Source organism: Platalea leucorodia (assembly GCF_965183815.1).
Source record: "Platalea leucorodia genome assembly, chromosome: 24".
NCBI classification, from domain to species: Eukaryota; Metazoa; Chordata; class Aves; order Pelecaniformes; family Threskiornithidae; genus Platalea; species Platalea leucorodia.
In genome coordinates this window covers 1-14,369 of record NC_138846.1, presented here as the reverse complement: position 1 = coordinate 14,369, position 14,369 = coordinate 1, and the positions used below count along the sequence as shown (strand labels likewise).

Genomic DNA, 14,369 nt, shown 5'->3' with positions numbered 1-14,369 from the left:
CTTTCCGGAGATACCTGGGAGGACTCTGAAAGACTTATGGGACATGGACCTTTCCCCAACATACACACTGCTCTTCAAGTAGCAACTTGCAAAAGAGTCTGAGGCTGCTACCAGGAACTTCAGCTTCTTCCAGCACAGGAAAACACAATCCTGGACATAGGTGGGAGGACTTATGGGTGCTACCAGACGTGGACTTCCCTTCAACATGATGAAAACTTGTAAACAAATCACCTGGGAGGACTCTTGGGCTACTATCCAACACTTGAGCCATCTCCATGGGGAAGTGAATGCACTCTTGGTGAAGACTCGGAGGACTCGGGGAGCTGCAAGGCATGGACCAGCTTCTAATGTGGACAAAACAATTACACTAACTATGCAGGAGGAGAACGGAGCTTCTACCCGCCAAGTCAGCTGTCTCCAGATGAAGCCAAAACACTCTTGCAGGTTGATAGGAGCCCCAGACAGATATTGGGCATTGACCGGCCTTAAATATTAAGAAAGGACTTAAAATAACTAACTACGAGGACTCTGGGGCTGCTACTGCAGAAATCAGTAACAGCCAAGGAAGGCAAAAAAACTCCAGAGATGCCTGGGAGGAGGCCAAGAAAGCTACAGGGCATGGACTGTCCCCTGTCAATGGGATTGAAGGGAAAGCTGAGGACCAACAACTTTTAAACATAGTACCTTATGTGTGGGAGATACTGCTGAATGTTTGCAATGTCGGTGAAGGCTCAGGCTGTAGTGGGCAGGAAGACAGAGATTGTTGGGAAATTTAGGAGGTAAGGCAAGTGCACAGGCATCATGCTTGTGGGACACAGACATTGCGAACATCCAGAGATTGCTCCCACACTACAGGTGGTACGACCAAAGGCTCTTGCTGCTCTTCAAGTATCCAGAGATTCACATTCACAGCCCCATAAACGATGGCGCTCTCTCTTTCTGTGGCCTCCCAAAGTTCAATCATGTCTCTCCTTGACCGAATGAGTACAACCAGAGCAGAGCTTAGACATTGCGAACGTCCAGGGGTTCCTGAGGCCCGCGGCTCAGCACTGGGTGCAGGGACCCCCTGTGCTCCACACCGTGCCCCGCAGTGCCCAGAAGCTGCCAGAGGCCTTTAAGAAGGATGCGGCGGCCATCCAGGGCAGCCACCCTGCTGCCAGCCCCAACCAGCCTGCCCTGGCTCCGCCGACCGGCACAACCACGACCAAGCCCAAAGGTGAGCATCTGCAGGTGGCAGAGCCCGCGGGCACGGGGCCCGTGCCCAGGAAAGCTTGCAGCGCCACGGGCTTGGGTTGGCTTTGTTTGCTTTTTCAGCAGCGGTGACCACCCTGGCGGCCCTGGAGAAGCCCGTGGACCTGTCCGAGCAGGGGCCACACACCTTCGCCGAGGCCTTTCCTCAGCAGCCAGGTGACACCAACGTCAACGAGACACTCGCCTGGCTCAAAACTGTGCACGGCACCGAGGCCGTCCCCGACATCTCCGACAGCCCCAGCTTGACCGCCTTGGTCCACCAGCTCCCCGACCTCTCCCAGTACGTGGCGAAGGTCGGCTGCCCCAAGGAGCGAGCGGTGGTGGTGGGGATGGGGGACAGCGAGGACACCGTCCCCGATGTCCCCGACGGCCCTGACTTGACCACCTCCCTCATCAAGCTTCCTCACCTCTCCGAGTACAGGGCAGGGGGCGTCAGCACCAAGGAGCGAGTGGCAGCGCCCATGCTGGGGGACAGCGAGGCCACCGCCCCCGATGTCCCCGACGACCCCCATGTCCCCGGCGGCCCTGACAGCACCACCTTCCTCAACCGGCTCCCCAGCTTCCCGCAGGACAGGACGGAGGGTGACTGCCCCCATGACCAAGCGGCGGCAGCGATGCTAGGGGACGCCGACAACTCCTGGGCAGGGCTGCCGACGTCCCCCTCGCTGGACACCAAGAGGAAGCCCCCCCAAGAGGTGGAGGAGGCGCTGTGGAGGCAGTGCCGGGTGGTTTTGCCAAACACCGCAGGAAGGGCTGCCGCAGCAGCTGCACATGCTGCCGCGGCTGCCACGCCCTCCCACCAAATCCGCGCTGCCGGCTGACTCCTGCTGGCCCCGGGCTGGAGGAGCAGGAGGAGTCAGTGCCCATCACGCCTGAGCAGCGGCCCGAGCGGGAGCACCTGAAGAAGCTGGCCCAGGAGGAGCGCCAGCGGGCGGCCCTGCAGATGACACTGGGGCAGCTGCAATTTTTTTGTGCAGAGGGAGATCGACATGGAGATAGTCGATGCGTACGGCTACTCATAAGCCACCGCTCCAGCAACGTCCCCCCATCACCCACGCACAGAGCAGATCCGCAGGCAGGGACCTGCACCCACCTGCTCCAGCCCCAGCCCTCTCCCAGATCTGCCGTTTCTTGTTTCATTCATTAAAAGGCTTGGGTGTTCGCTTTGCAGCGCCTCTCTCTGCCTGCGCCCTTTTACTCTGCGGGGCGGGCGGAGCGAGTGTGGCAATTAATCACAGACTCCGCATAAGAGTTTAGGCGAAGACAAGAGAAGACCAGTGAAGAAGACGAAGACAATGACAATGACAATGGCGATGATAATAACGATGACGATGACACTTTATTTTTACAATCTATCCCTTTTATAATATGATCTAGTGTTCATGAGCAAGCAAAACCCATTTCATTGGCTACTATCTTGCGTCCACGCGTCTCTTCAGCGTTACTTATTGGTTCTTCAAGCTGGTGCACACGAATTCCTCTTTCAGGGATGTATCCAATCTCATCCTTATTTTCCTGCCTCTGAGTTTTACAAACTTGTTTGTAACAAGCCTCAAGGCCACAGCTGCATTCCTGCGAACCTGTAACAAGCCTCAAGGGCACAGCTGCATCTCGTCAAAGTAAAACACAATCTCACTTATTCCTACAAATCCCCCTTTTTGTTTTTCTATCACAAAAGCTTGTTTAATCATATTCTATAGCATTTTTCTGTACCCAAGACACTAGACAAGAAACTATCATTATTATAGTGCAACATATTAGTAATAAGAAAAAACCCATTTTGATTAGAGACATTATCCACCTGCCAATTCCACAACTTGTTAGTAAGTGATTCAGCCAATCAAATCCATCACTGACTTGTAATTTGCTAACTTCAAATCTTTGATTGCTTTATGGATTAATTCGGAGTTATCTGATAAGTCATTCCCCATCAGTCTTCTCAGAGTTCAGTGTCTTCTGCTGTTCGTTCTTGTTATCTGATGCAAGAGCCGGTCCTATGCACCTTGCAGGTACGCACTTAGGTCCTACATCTGTTGAGACACAAGCATACCCTCGACCCCAAGTTAGTAGCCGATACGGCCCTTAACCGGTTGCCACTGGTATAGTGGCGCCTCTTCAATTTTCACATTATTGTAAAAGGTGAACATTTTATGAGCAGGGGTGATGAGTATCAATTCTTCCACTAAACCCTGCTAAGGCCATTGGAAGTTCTAGACTATTTTGTAAGCACCAATCTAAGTAGTCCTTTACGACAGGAAGGACAATGAGATGAGGCTCTTCTCCGGCCATTTCTACAATTCGTTCTCTGCCCTTTTTTATCAAGGCGGTGAACATTTCGATACGAGTAGCCAGGGTTTTCGCAGGTTGATGTGGCAAAAACACCGATTCCAACATTATGAGAGGGTCTACTCCTTTGTTCTCCCATTGACCGATGATTGCCAGAGGCTGTTGGTTTTGCTTGCAGATATATAATTGTATGGGTAAATTTTCAAGTCGTCGGTGACATTGTTGCAGTGAGAGTTTTTCATTTATGATTCTCAGTGCGTTTTTTGCTTCGGTCGTCCATTGGCGTGGTGCGTTAATAGCGGTATCTCCTTTAAGTAGCTCAAATAAGGATGTTAATGTGTAGTTATCGATACCATACTGCGCTCTAATCCAATTTATGTTTCCCAATAGTTTTTGTACATCATTCAAGGGTTTTATGTCTGCTGAAATGATCACATTTTGAGGTTGGATACTTTGTTGTAAGATTTTCCACCCAAGATATTTCCATGGTGCTTCCATTTGAATTTTTTTCTGGTGCGATTTGCAGTCCTTTGCTTTGCAATGCGTATTTTAAAATGGGTAGTGCTTCACGCACCATGGTGTTCGTGGGGCCTGCTAGTAAAATGTCGTCCATATAGCGATAGATATAAATTTCTGGGAATTTTAGTCATACAGGACGTATGGCTTTAGCCACATATGTTTGACAGATCGTTGGAGAATTCTTCATTCCTTGAGGCAGGACAGTCCAGAGGTATCTATCCATTGGCTCGCCTCAGTTAATTTTTGGTACCGAAAATGCAAAATGCGGTGCATCCATAGGATGTAGTGGGATAGTAAAGAAGCAGTCTTTTAAGTCTACTATGATTATGTCCCAATTTCGGGGTATCATTGTTGGCGAGGGCAAGCCGGGTTGGAGCGCTCCCATTTCTTCCATAGCTTCATTTATTTGTCTCAAGTCATGTAGCAGTCACCATTTTCCACTCTTCTTTCTTATAACAAATACAGGAGAATTCCAGGGGCTGGTTGTAGAAGTGATATGTCCTTGTTGAAGTTGTTCTTTGACCAGTTCTTGAAGGGCAGCGACCTTTTCTTTGGGGAGCGGCCATTGATCTATTCAAATGGGTGTTTCTTTTTTCCAAATAAGTTTCATTGTCGGTCGCTCATCAATGGCCGCTACTGAAAATTTTCAGGGCAATTTAAGATGAAGCCACATTGGGACATTACGTCTCGCCCCAACAGGCTCATGGGCAAATTTGTCACATATGGCCGTACAGTAAATGTAGACCCTTCTTGGGTAATGATATTGAGCAGGTGGGTGCTTTGAAAGGTTTGAGAAAGGCCGCCGACTCCAATCAAGCCCTCTGTGGGGGTGGCTATTAAATCTTTTGATTGAAGAGACAGAAAATGAGAGATAATAACAGGAATATTATTTTCAGACATATTCAGGTAAACACATACACGGCTTTACTTTGTCTGCTCGAGTGGCTCCTGGCATTCCCCCTTTTTGTTTTTGCAGGTTCAATTGTTTGTTGCAAGATTTTCCAGCCCAGATATTTCCAAGGCTCAGTTTTTTGCACTTTTTCAGGGGCTATTTCAGGTCCATATCTGTTTAGAGCTCGTCGTATCTCTTTTTCTTAGTTGTGGGCAATCTCTTTTAAAATGTCCAGTTTTTCCACAGAAGAAACATGATTTCTGTACTTTCATTGCGGTGGCATAAGCTGTAGCTAATGTTTCCATATGATGGGATATTGACCCCACCTTTTGGGTAGCTTCTATCATATCCATTAAGGAGGGATTTTTTTAGAGGCAAAAGCACTTTTTTTTACAGTCCGTATTCGCATTTTCAAAGGCTAATTTTAAGAGTAGGACCTCTCTTGCTTCTGCATTTTTGACTTGTTTTTCCAAAGCCTCTTTAAGACAATCTAAGAATGAGATATGTCCCTCTCCCGTCCCTTGCTTTATTAATGTAAATGATTTTGTCGCTCTTCCGGCATCAGGCGCTTTTAGTAATGCCTGTAAAGCAAGGTCTCTGCCTTGTGCTAATATCTCTAGTCGTAATCATGCCTGTAACTTTGGGCGATTTAGTGGCGGATCCCCCATAAGTTGTGGGAGTCCTGCCCCTTGTAAAGGGTCGCCTTGTTGTCGCTGCATGTTGATAATTGTGGCGTTTTGGCAGGCGGTACGCCAGGTGCTTTCAAAGATCTCCTTTTGCGTTGGGGTCAATATAAGATTAGTAAGCGTGCATATATCAAATGGTACTATTTCATTTGTAAATATTCCCCGTCGCAGGGATTGTGTAAAAGGAGAACCCAGTCCATGCGCGGCAACTGTTTGTCGTAGATCTTTTAAAACATTATAGCCAAAAGGTTCATGCTCATCGGGGACATTTGCATTGCTGCGTATGATGGGACACGCTACCAGTGAACAAAAAGCTGTATCCCCTGCTTGCAATGCTTGGTGTCTAATCTTTTGCCACCTCGCAGCAGCGGCTGATGCCCCCCCATTCCTCGGGCGGCAATTGATTATGGGTTTGTGGAGTATTGGCATTAGAAGCAGTAGAGAAAGGCGGTACGAGTCCCGACGCAGCAGGGGCTGGGGCGGGCGGGTGGGGAAGTGGAGGGGAACTGATTGCAGGGATCGGAAGGTCTAGCAGAGGTGTTGAAGCCATAGGAGCAGGTGAAGGAGAAAACGGCGCGGAAGGTAGCCGCGGCGTGGGGCGGGGGGGTGGCTGCTGTTATCTTGTAGCCACACTGGAAACGCGAACCCCGCGGTTTCTCCATCTTTCAACGCTTCCCTATGGAGCTGCTCCCACTGATCCCGGGGGTCGGAGGCTCGCTCAGGCTGTGGTGCAGCCTGCGGTGCGGGCGGCTGCATCGGACACGGGGGACAGGACGGAGTGGATTTCATTGGAATGGAACTTGGGGGAGGTGGTCTGAGTCCTGTTCCCTTGTTTGTTTCACACAAGTTCTCATTCTTTTCATTTTCCCCCAAGTCTATAAGAGCTTCCTTGTCTTGGGGTGTCCCGATCCAGTGTCGGGGGAGGTTTCAATACGATCCCAAGGACAAGATTAAGACGCTGGAATCGGTCAGATGTCGTACAACCTTTCACTTTTATTTGAGGGGAGAAGAAAATGGAGGGAGGAAGGAGGGCAAGGGAGGAGAGGAAGAGAATAGCGGGGGGAGAGAGAGAGAAAGAGAAGGAGGAGTTTATCACCACCACTTCGAGTCCGATGATCTTCCGCTGGGTCTTCGGTGGCCTCAGGCTTCGTTGGGGACCGAAGCGGTGGTGGGGGGGGGGGAGCCTTGAGGGTGCAGGAACGGAAGGAGCGGTCTTCCGCGCGCTGCCGCCGCCCGGCCAAGGGCCACGTGCGCTCCCTATGTAGGGGCTCCCACGCATGCGCGGATCACAAATGTGTACGTGCGGTTCGCCATGGACGTGCTGCCCCCGCCTCTGCTCCTTTCGCGCCTTTTTATCCCCGCCTCGGCTCTTTTCGTGCCTTTAGTCCCTGCGCAGGCGCATGAGGTTGTTTTTCTCAAAACTGTGGAGAAGAGGGGCTTTTCGAAGCGCGACGCTGGATGGCGCTACAGCGGCAATGTCGAGACAAAACCGCATTTTTGTATCGGTCTTTACACTGCTGAAAAGAGCTGATTGAATCAGCTTCTTCAATGTGTCTTTAAGCTCCTGGTTCCTCATGCTGTAGATGAGGGGGTTCACTGCTGGAGGCACCACTGAGTAGAGAGCTGCCACCACCAGATCCAGGGATGGGGAGGAGATGGAGGGGGGCTTCAGGTAGGCAAACATGGCAGTGCTGAGAAACAGGGTGACCACAGCCAGGTGAGGGAGGCACATGGAAAAGGCTTTGTGCTGTCCCTGCTCAGAAGGGATCTACAGCACAGCCTTGAAGATCTGCACATAGGACAGCACAATGAAAACAAAACAGCCAAATTCCACAGAGACTAACCACAATAAGCCCAACTTCCCTGAGGTAGGAGTGTGAGCAGGAGAGCTTGAGGATCTGGGGGATTTCACAGAAGAACTGGCCCACAGCATTGCCTTGGCAGAGAGGTATTGAAAACGTATTGGCAGTGTGCAGCAGAGAAGTGACCAAACCACCACCCCAGGCAGCTGCTGCCATGTGGACACAAGCTCTGCTGCCCAGGAGGGTCCCATAGTGCAGGGGTTTGCAGATGGCAACGTAGCGGTTGTAGGCCATGATGGTGAGAAGAAAATATTACCCTGCCTTCAATAAGGGAAAGAAAAAGATCTGGGCAGCACATACCGAGTAGGAGATGGCCCTGGTGTCCCACATGGAATTGACCATGGCTTTGGGAACAGTGGTGGAGATGGAGCCCAGGTCAAGCAGGGCGAGGTTGAGGAGGAAGAAATACATGGGGGTGTGGAGGAGTTGTTCACAGACTATGGCAGTGATGATGAGGCTGTTGCCCAGGAGGGCAGCCAGGTAGATGCCAAGGAAGAGCCAGAAGTGCATGAGCTGCAGCTGCCGTGTGTCCGTGAATGCCAGGAGGAGGAACTGGGTGATGGAGCTGCCGTTGGATGTTTGCTGCCTCTGGGCACGGGGACCCATGCAAGGAGGAAAAGTCATTGACAAGTTAGGGGAGACTTTTCTGAGCAAAACTAAAAGCCATTTCCTACAGACCCTCCCCTTGCTGCACACACACACACATAAACACACACACATTTCCCTTTTCTAGGAGACCTTCCTTCAGCTCCATGGCTGAAGCTGTGCTTTGGTGCTGGTTGAATGTGCTGTGAGGAGCTGGGCCTCTGCCCTCTGGCTGCCGAGGTGTCAGCCCCGCTGTGCAGCAGTGAGTTCATGGGAACGGTGGAAGCACGGTCCAGTCCTGGTATTCAGCTTTGTCAGATGAAACCATCCCTAATGCAGAAGGGCTTGTCAGCATCTGCACTCCCAGTGCTAAGGAATGAGGATTGCAGAAGGCAGACTGAAAGTTTTTTTTTAAAAAGAATTTCCCCCCTCTTATTTGAGGACTGTTTTGGGATCTCAGAAGCCCTCAGTATTTCTGTTGCACTCAGGGAGAACAGAGCGAATCCTGCAAGGCAAGAGGATTGCCTTTGGATTAGAGCAGAGTGAGGGGAGCTGGTCTGTCCCTCAGTCCGAGATGCCCTGGCCTTGCACCTTTCTGAGATTGAGGGTGATCACACTGCTATGTTCCTGTGAAAAGCCAGCAGACACTGCTGAGAGCAGAGGGATCCAGTGCAGACCACTAAATGTCTCACCCTTTCTCAAGGTCTCAGCAGCCCACTTGTAGCCAAGGACACACAGGGCTCATTTCACCAACCCAAGAGCATTTCCTTGGCCATTGCATCTCTGTGCTTCTCCATGGGGCTTCCAGGTAACACAAAGATGCTATGAGACAGATGTGCATTCTGGAGGGCAGCTCACAGCTTGGAAGGATACCTCAAGGAGATGCCTCAGTTTTTTCATGATGGTATCTCGCTAAGGGCAAACCAGCTCATGCCCCAGCCCCACAGCCTGCATTGCCCACAGCCTCACAGATGAGAGGAAGGCTGGGACACTTGTTCCCATGGACACACCTGCACGAAAGGCCCCACAAGATCAGTGTGTGACTCTGCAGCAGAAACTGCCACCCCCAGAGAGCCTGACAGCAAGACCAGGATAACGAGAGCAATCACACAGACAAGTGGAGAAAGAAGGAAAAATACAGGGAGGGTCTGGCTGAGAGAGGCCAGGGCAGAGGCATTGGGGCACTCAGACAGCGTTCCCCTTCCCCAGCTGTGCACGCCACCTCCCAGACACCACCATTGCCGGGCAGCTGCTCTCAGCCCCTGCGCTCTGCAGAGGGAAGTGGGCACGTGGCTGGAGAGCTGCACCACGGCTCTGCTGGAGCTCTGGCTGCAGAGGAGGTGGTTCATGGCTTGGACCCCCCCAGCCCTGAGGGCAGAGGCTTTGGTGGGTGGGAGAGGAGGCAAGGGGGCTTGCTCAGAGGCAGGGGTCTGCATTGGAGGGGATCATACGGAGTTTTCTGAATTCTCCCTCCCACAACATTGCTCTTTTAAGTTTCCTCTCATTCCCTGATCGTAATGCTGCTGCCTGGAGATTTTCCTCCTGGGAAGTGATTCCCTGTGCCATGTCTTTTCCCTGTCAGCACTCACGGACCACATGCCAGCCTCTGTGCACTCCCCTTGGCCTACAGAAACCTGCCTGTTTGCAGGGCACTGGCTGGGCACACGTTCCTGTCGGGAGGTTCAGAAGGGCAGGTCAGAACAGCCCTGAGGGGTGCAGCAGAGGTGATGCTGGTGCTGTCCCTAGGCAGAGGAGGGGCTAAAGGCACTTTAGGAGGCTGTTAGATCACCTCCTGGCCACTCCAAGTTACAGCTCAGGAGTCTCAATGACTTGTCCAAACTTGACAGGTCCTTTTCTATTTCTCTTTCCCTCCCCAGCACCACCCCTGCTCCTGTTCCCTGCCCTCAGAGTAGGGAACTGAAAACACAGGCTCGGGAAATCTCTTTATAGCAAACTCTGCCTTGACCTTCCTCTTGAAACAGCCCCTTGGAAGTTTCCTCGTGATGATCGGGAGCTGTGAGCAGCCCTGACCCACGCAGCACCCTCTCGACAAGAGAAGGACCCTGCCCTGCCAGAAGTTGTTCCTTCCACCCACAGCTTCTTTCCACAGCGCCGTTGGGAGCCGCCAAGGGAGGCTGAGTGCTGACCCTGGCAGGCAGCAGAGTCCCTGCCCCAGCACACAGCCCCCTGGGGCACAGGGACCCTGCTCTGAAGGACAGCCCCGGGCACCCCTGGCTGCACTCACACAGTCACCCCCTGCAGCCGTCCTCAGGAGAAGGCAGCTGTGATGCCCTGTCCCTCTGAGGGTGCAGCAGAGAAGCCCTGCTGTGCAGCACGTCCTTCTCCTCTATGCTAGAGAAGCTGGGGCAGTCCTCCTGACTGTGGGATGCGCCAGCTTTTGGAGATCTTTCCACCAGCTGCAGATACATTGCCCTTCATTCAGGTACTTACTATGTAGAGGTGTAGAGGCGAAGATTTCTCCCCCAGTGAGCTCTCAACTTCCCTTACACCCCAGACTGCCTTTAAGCTCTCCCTGCCCTGCTCCTCTCTCCTTGGTACCTGCAGGCAGTGCCCTCAGCCCTGCTGCGCTTTGCAGAGCTGCTGCTTCTGGGCAGAGCTGTTTCTCTGCAGCTCTGCCCGCTTCCCATGAGCTCCTTGTGTCCCAGGAGCCCGGCCCAGCTCAGCAGCAGAGGACCAGCCCAAGGTGGCAATTTCTCTGCCCCCTCTGCGCTCTGCGCTCCCTTGATTTGTCCCTGGGGCTCCAGGGGAACCTGCTGTGAAATAGGCTGTGAAACAGGCTGAAGCAATCGCTGATGTGCCCTCTCTCAGCTGGGGAGAGACACTTCTTTCCAGCAGTGGCATTTCCCTGCTGAGAGACAGAGTTAGGTGCAAATATCAACTTTTCTTGTCCCATCATTAGACAGGACATGAGACAGGGCTCTCCTTTACCCCTGCTGAGGGAAGGGATGCAACTGAGTCAGGCAAGGCATCCTCTCCATGGTTTGTAGTCCTGGGGCTGGCAGGGGACTCTGCTCCCTCCCATGCACACCACCAACCCACAGGAGGTGGGATTCCTCTTGCCTCTGTTCAGGTGGGCATTAAAGAGGCACCTGTGTGTGAGCTCCTTGCCTCAGCTCCCATGGTAATTAATGGTGGTGGAGGCCAGGAGTGAGCTGTTCAGGTGCAAATGTGTGGTCACCGTTGAGGTGCTAGAGGTGGTCAAAGATAGGTGCAGGCAATAGAAAGAGACTGAAGATAGGTGCAGGCAGATGTAGAGACAGGACAATATCAGACCACAACAACCTTGACTGACAGCATCTTCTTGGAGGCTCTTGGGAGTTTCCTTTGAACAACTAAAATGACAGCTGATGCCCAAATTAAGGGCAACTGAACCTCTCCCTGCTCATTATGTTCAGGGTGGCCTATGGAGGTATTCCTATGATGGAATGGAGTCATGTGCCATAGGGAGAGCTCAGGTTCTCTCTTTCTCTTCTCCATGAGCTGTATTTACTAGGCCTCCACTCACTGTGTTGGCAGTTGCCTCATGTTCATCCCCACATTGCCCTACAGAATTCTGGGTGTCGACTCAATTTACTTTTCAAACCCAGGCCCACAGAGCAACCTGAGATGCCAGGGCTGTCAGGGACAGCACAGCACCTACAGGAAAGCAATTCCCATTCATGGCGGGTGTTTGATAGGCACCCCTGATGGCATCGCAGGGAGTGGGATTTGGTGCCTGTGTGCCATTGGCTGATGCCATCAGTCAGAGGCATCAGCCATCAGGTGCCATCAGAGAAGCAAGGTCTGTCCCTTCTCTACACAACAGCTGCCTGCATTGCATGAACACAAAGCACCCTGCACCGGGGTCTTTACTCACTCCCTTAGTGATTCAATCAAGGAACAGGCCAATCATGTTAACAGCGAGCCTGGATACATCTTGTCTTCAAGGACAGCATAATCCAAGCACTGACGTGGTTCATCTCAAAACTTAATTGAAACTCCAAAGGGAATCCAAGGGCATTAAGATGAGCTGTTGCTACTTCAGGAAGAGCTAAGGAAGAGTCAGAAATACTGTGAGACCACTGCTAAATTTAGTAAGAGTAGGTGTAGATAGATCGGAGATACTCTACGTCCTCTTTGCCTCAGCAACCACCAGCGAGGTCTCCCGGGCTTCAGTGCTTTGCGGCAGGACGCTGGAGGAGGGCAACCAGCAGTGGATGGGGATCAAGCCAGGGGTTCCTTGAGCAAACTGCACCCTTACCAATCCATGGGACTGGAGGGGCTGCATGCAAGGGTGCTGAGAGAGTGTCTTTCACCACTGGTTCATTGTAATTCGAGTAAGAAAGGCAGTCAGACTCTGTGAGGTATCGTTTAACATGCTGTTCATAAGCACTAACACTATGAAGAGAGAATCATGCAGATCATCTTAGGTCCCTTTTAGATGGTGGGAACCCCAGGTGGTGTAGCATTGAACAGGCCTCTGACCCACACACAGCATGCCATGCACACCCCACCCATAGAAGCCATTCCCCTCTTTTGATCATTCAAGCTACTGTAGGCATTTATTACAAAAGAAGAACTCTTTCCATCATCTCTACAGTCTAACAGAAACGATGTTCTCATGAGAACTCCTTGCTGCATTGTTAGACACAGGCAAGGCCATGCAGGAGGTGTAAGGGCAGTACTGAGTGGGAGCTGCCTGCAGGCTCCTCTGTGACAATGAGTTGCTGAAGTTGTCCTGCGGCCAAAGGCTCCATTCTGCACGGCACAGACGTGAAGGCCAGGCTGTACGTGCAGCGCAGCACAGCTTGCTGTCCAATGGTCTTCTGGTCAGGGTCATTGCTCAGGTTTCCCTGTGAGAAGTCTGCACTCCACCCAGGTGCCACAGCTGAGCTGTGGAGGAGGAGGTGGATCAGAGCCAGGAGGAGGTGGATCAGAGGCAGGAGGAGCTGGAGCCCCGTGGCTTGTCACACAACTGTGACGGATTTGGATGAAATGAGATGTGGTGGGACAGCTTGCTCACGTGGAGTTCTGCAGTGGAGGAATACAGGCTCTGCTGGAGAGACTGGCAAGGAGGATGAGTATGGGGGATGCCCCCTGTGTTCTCTTCCTGTGGAGGAGGACAACCAGCAGTGGATGGGAATCAACTCAAGGGTTACTTGAGCAAACTCAAGCGAAAAGGAAATGGGTGTTTTGACCAGGTCCCTGAACACAAGTATTGATATGCCATGACACCTGAGATTCCACTTTTGGGTCCAGAGGAGCATGATGCCCCTTGAGGTGTCCTGGAATATCTCCTGACCCAGGTGATGCTTTAGGCTGAGAAGAGAATCAAAACACCACCTCTGACTGCAGTGATTTCACCTTCAGTGCTGACCTACAGGGCAGGTGGAGGGACTTCAGACCTTCCAGGCATGCTGCTGAAGGATGAGGTCTTCAGAGATCCAAAAGGAAGATAATGGTGTTGTATCAGTGTCTGTCTCGTAAATCTTTGGCCTGCTTTGTGCTTTTCACCAGTTTGGGATCTGGCCCTTGACATTTTTTTGATAAAAAAATAAACTCCTCTCGCACACACTTGAAATAAGGATGAAAGAGAGCAGAAATGAATTAGGGGCAGTATTGTCTAAGAGGTGTTACCATGAAATGATAACAAAGAGCTCGCAATGAGAGAAAAACCATTGTTCTAAAAACTTCATGCCAAGGGCTAAATTCTGTTAAGTTATAGCTGTCTTGTCAAGTAAGAATGAAGGAGAGGAATAAAAGTAAAGAAATTAAGTATATCATCATCAAGAAGGAGAAAAGAAATTTTAGAGCATGCTACTGTTACTGTTTTTAGTGAAAATAGAAATAAGTCCATAATGTAGCCGCTAAGCCCCAAGCCAGCTGCTCGCTCGCTCCCCTCTCCTGAGGGATGTCCTGGTTTCAGCTGGGATAGCGTTAATTTTCTTCCTAGTAGCTGGTAGAGTGCGGTGTTTTGGATTTAGGATGGGAATAATGTTGATAACACACTGATGTTTTCGTTGTTCCTAAGTAGTGCTTCCACTAGTCAAGGACTTTTCAGCTTCCCATGCTCTGCCAGGTGCACAAGAAGCTGGGAGGGGGCACAGCCAGGACAGCTGACCCAGACTGGCCCAAGGGCTATTCCATACCGTATGAGGTCATGCTCAGTATAGAACCTGGAGGGAGTTGTCTGGGGGGCAACGATCGCTGCTCAGGGCATCGGTTGGTGGGTGGTGAGCAATTGTATAGTGTATCACTTCCTTTGTTTATAATTATTGTATTGTTATT

The 14,369-nt window shown here is 51.4% G+C and overlaps 1 pseudogene across 1 annotated transcript; it reads right to left on the bottom strand.

The window, feature by feature from the left end:
• Nucleotides 1-6,299: 6,299 nt before the first annotated feature.
• On the bottom strand, nt 6,300-8,102 carry LOC309600686 (olfactory receptor 14J1-like; annotated as a pseudogene). The gene is made up of 2 exons: nt 7,125-8,102; nt 6,300-6,384 (listed from the first exon to the last, which is right to left on the bottom strand). The product of its transcript is annotated as an olfactory receptor 14J1-like (transcript).
• Nucleotides 8,103-14,369: the final 6,267 nt, after the last annotated feature.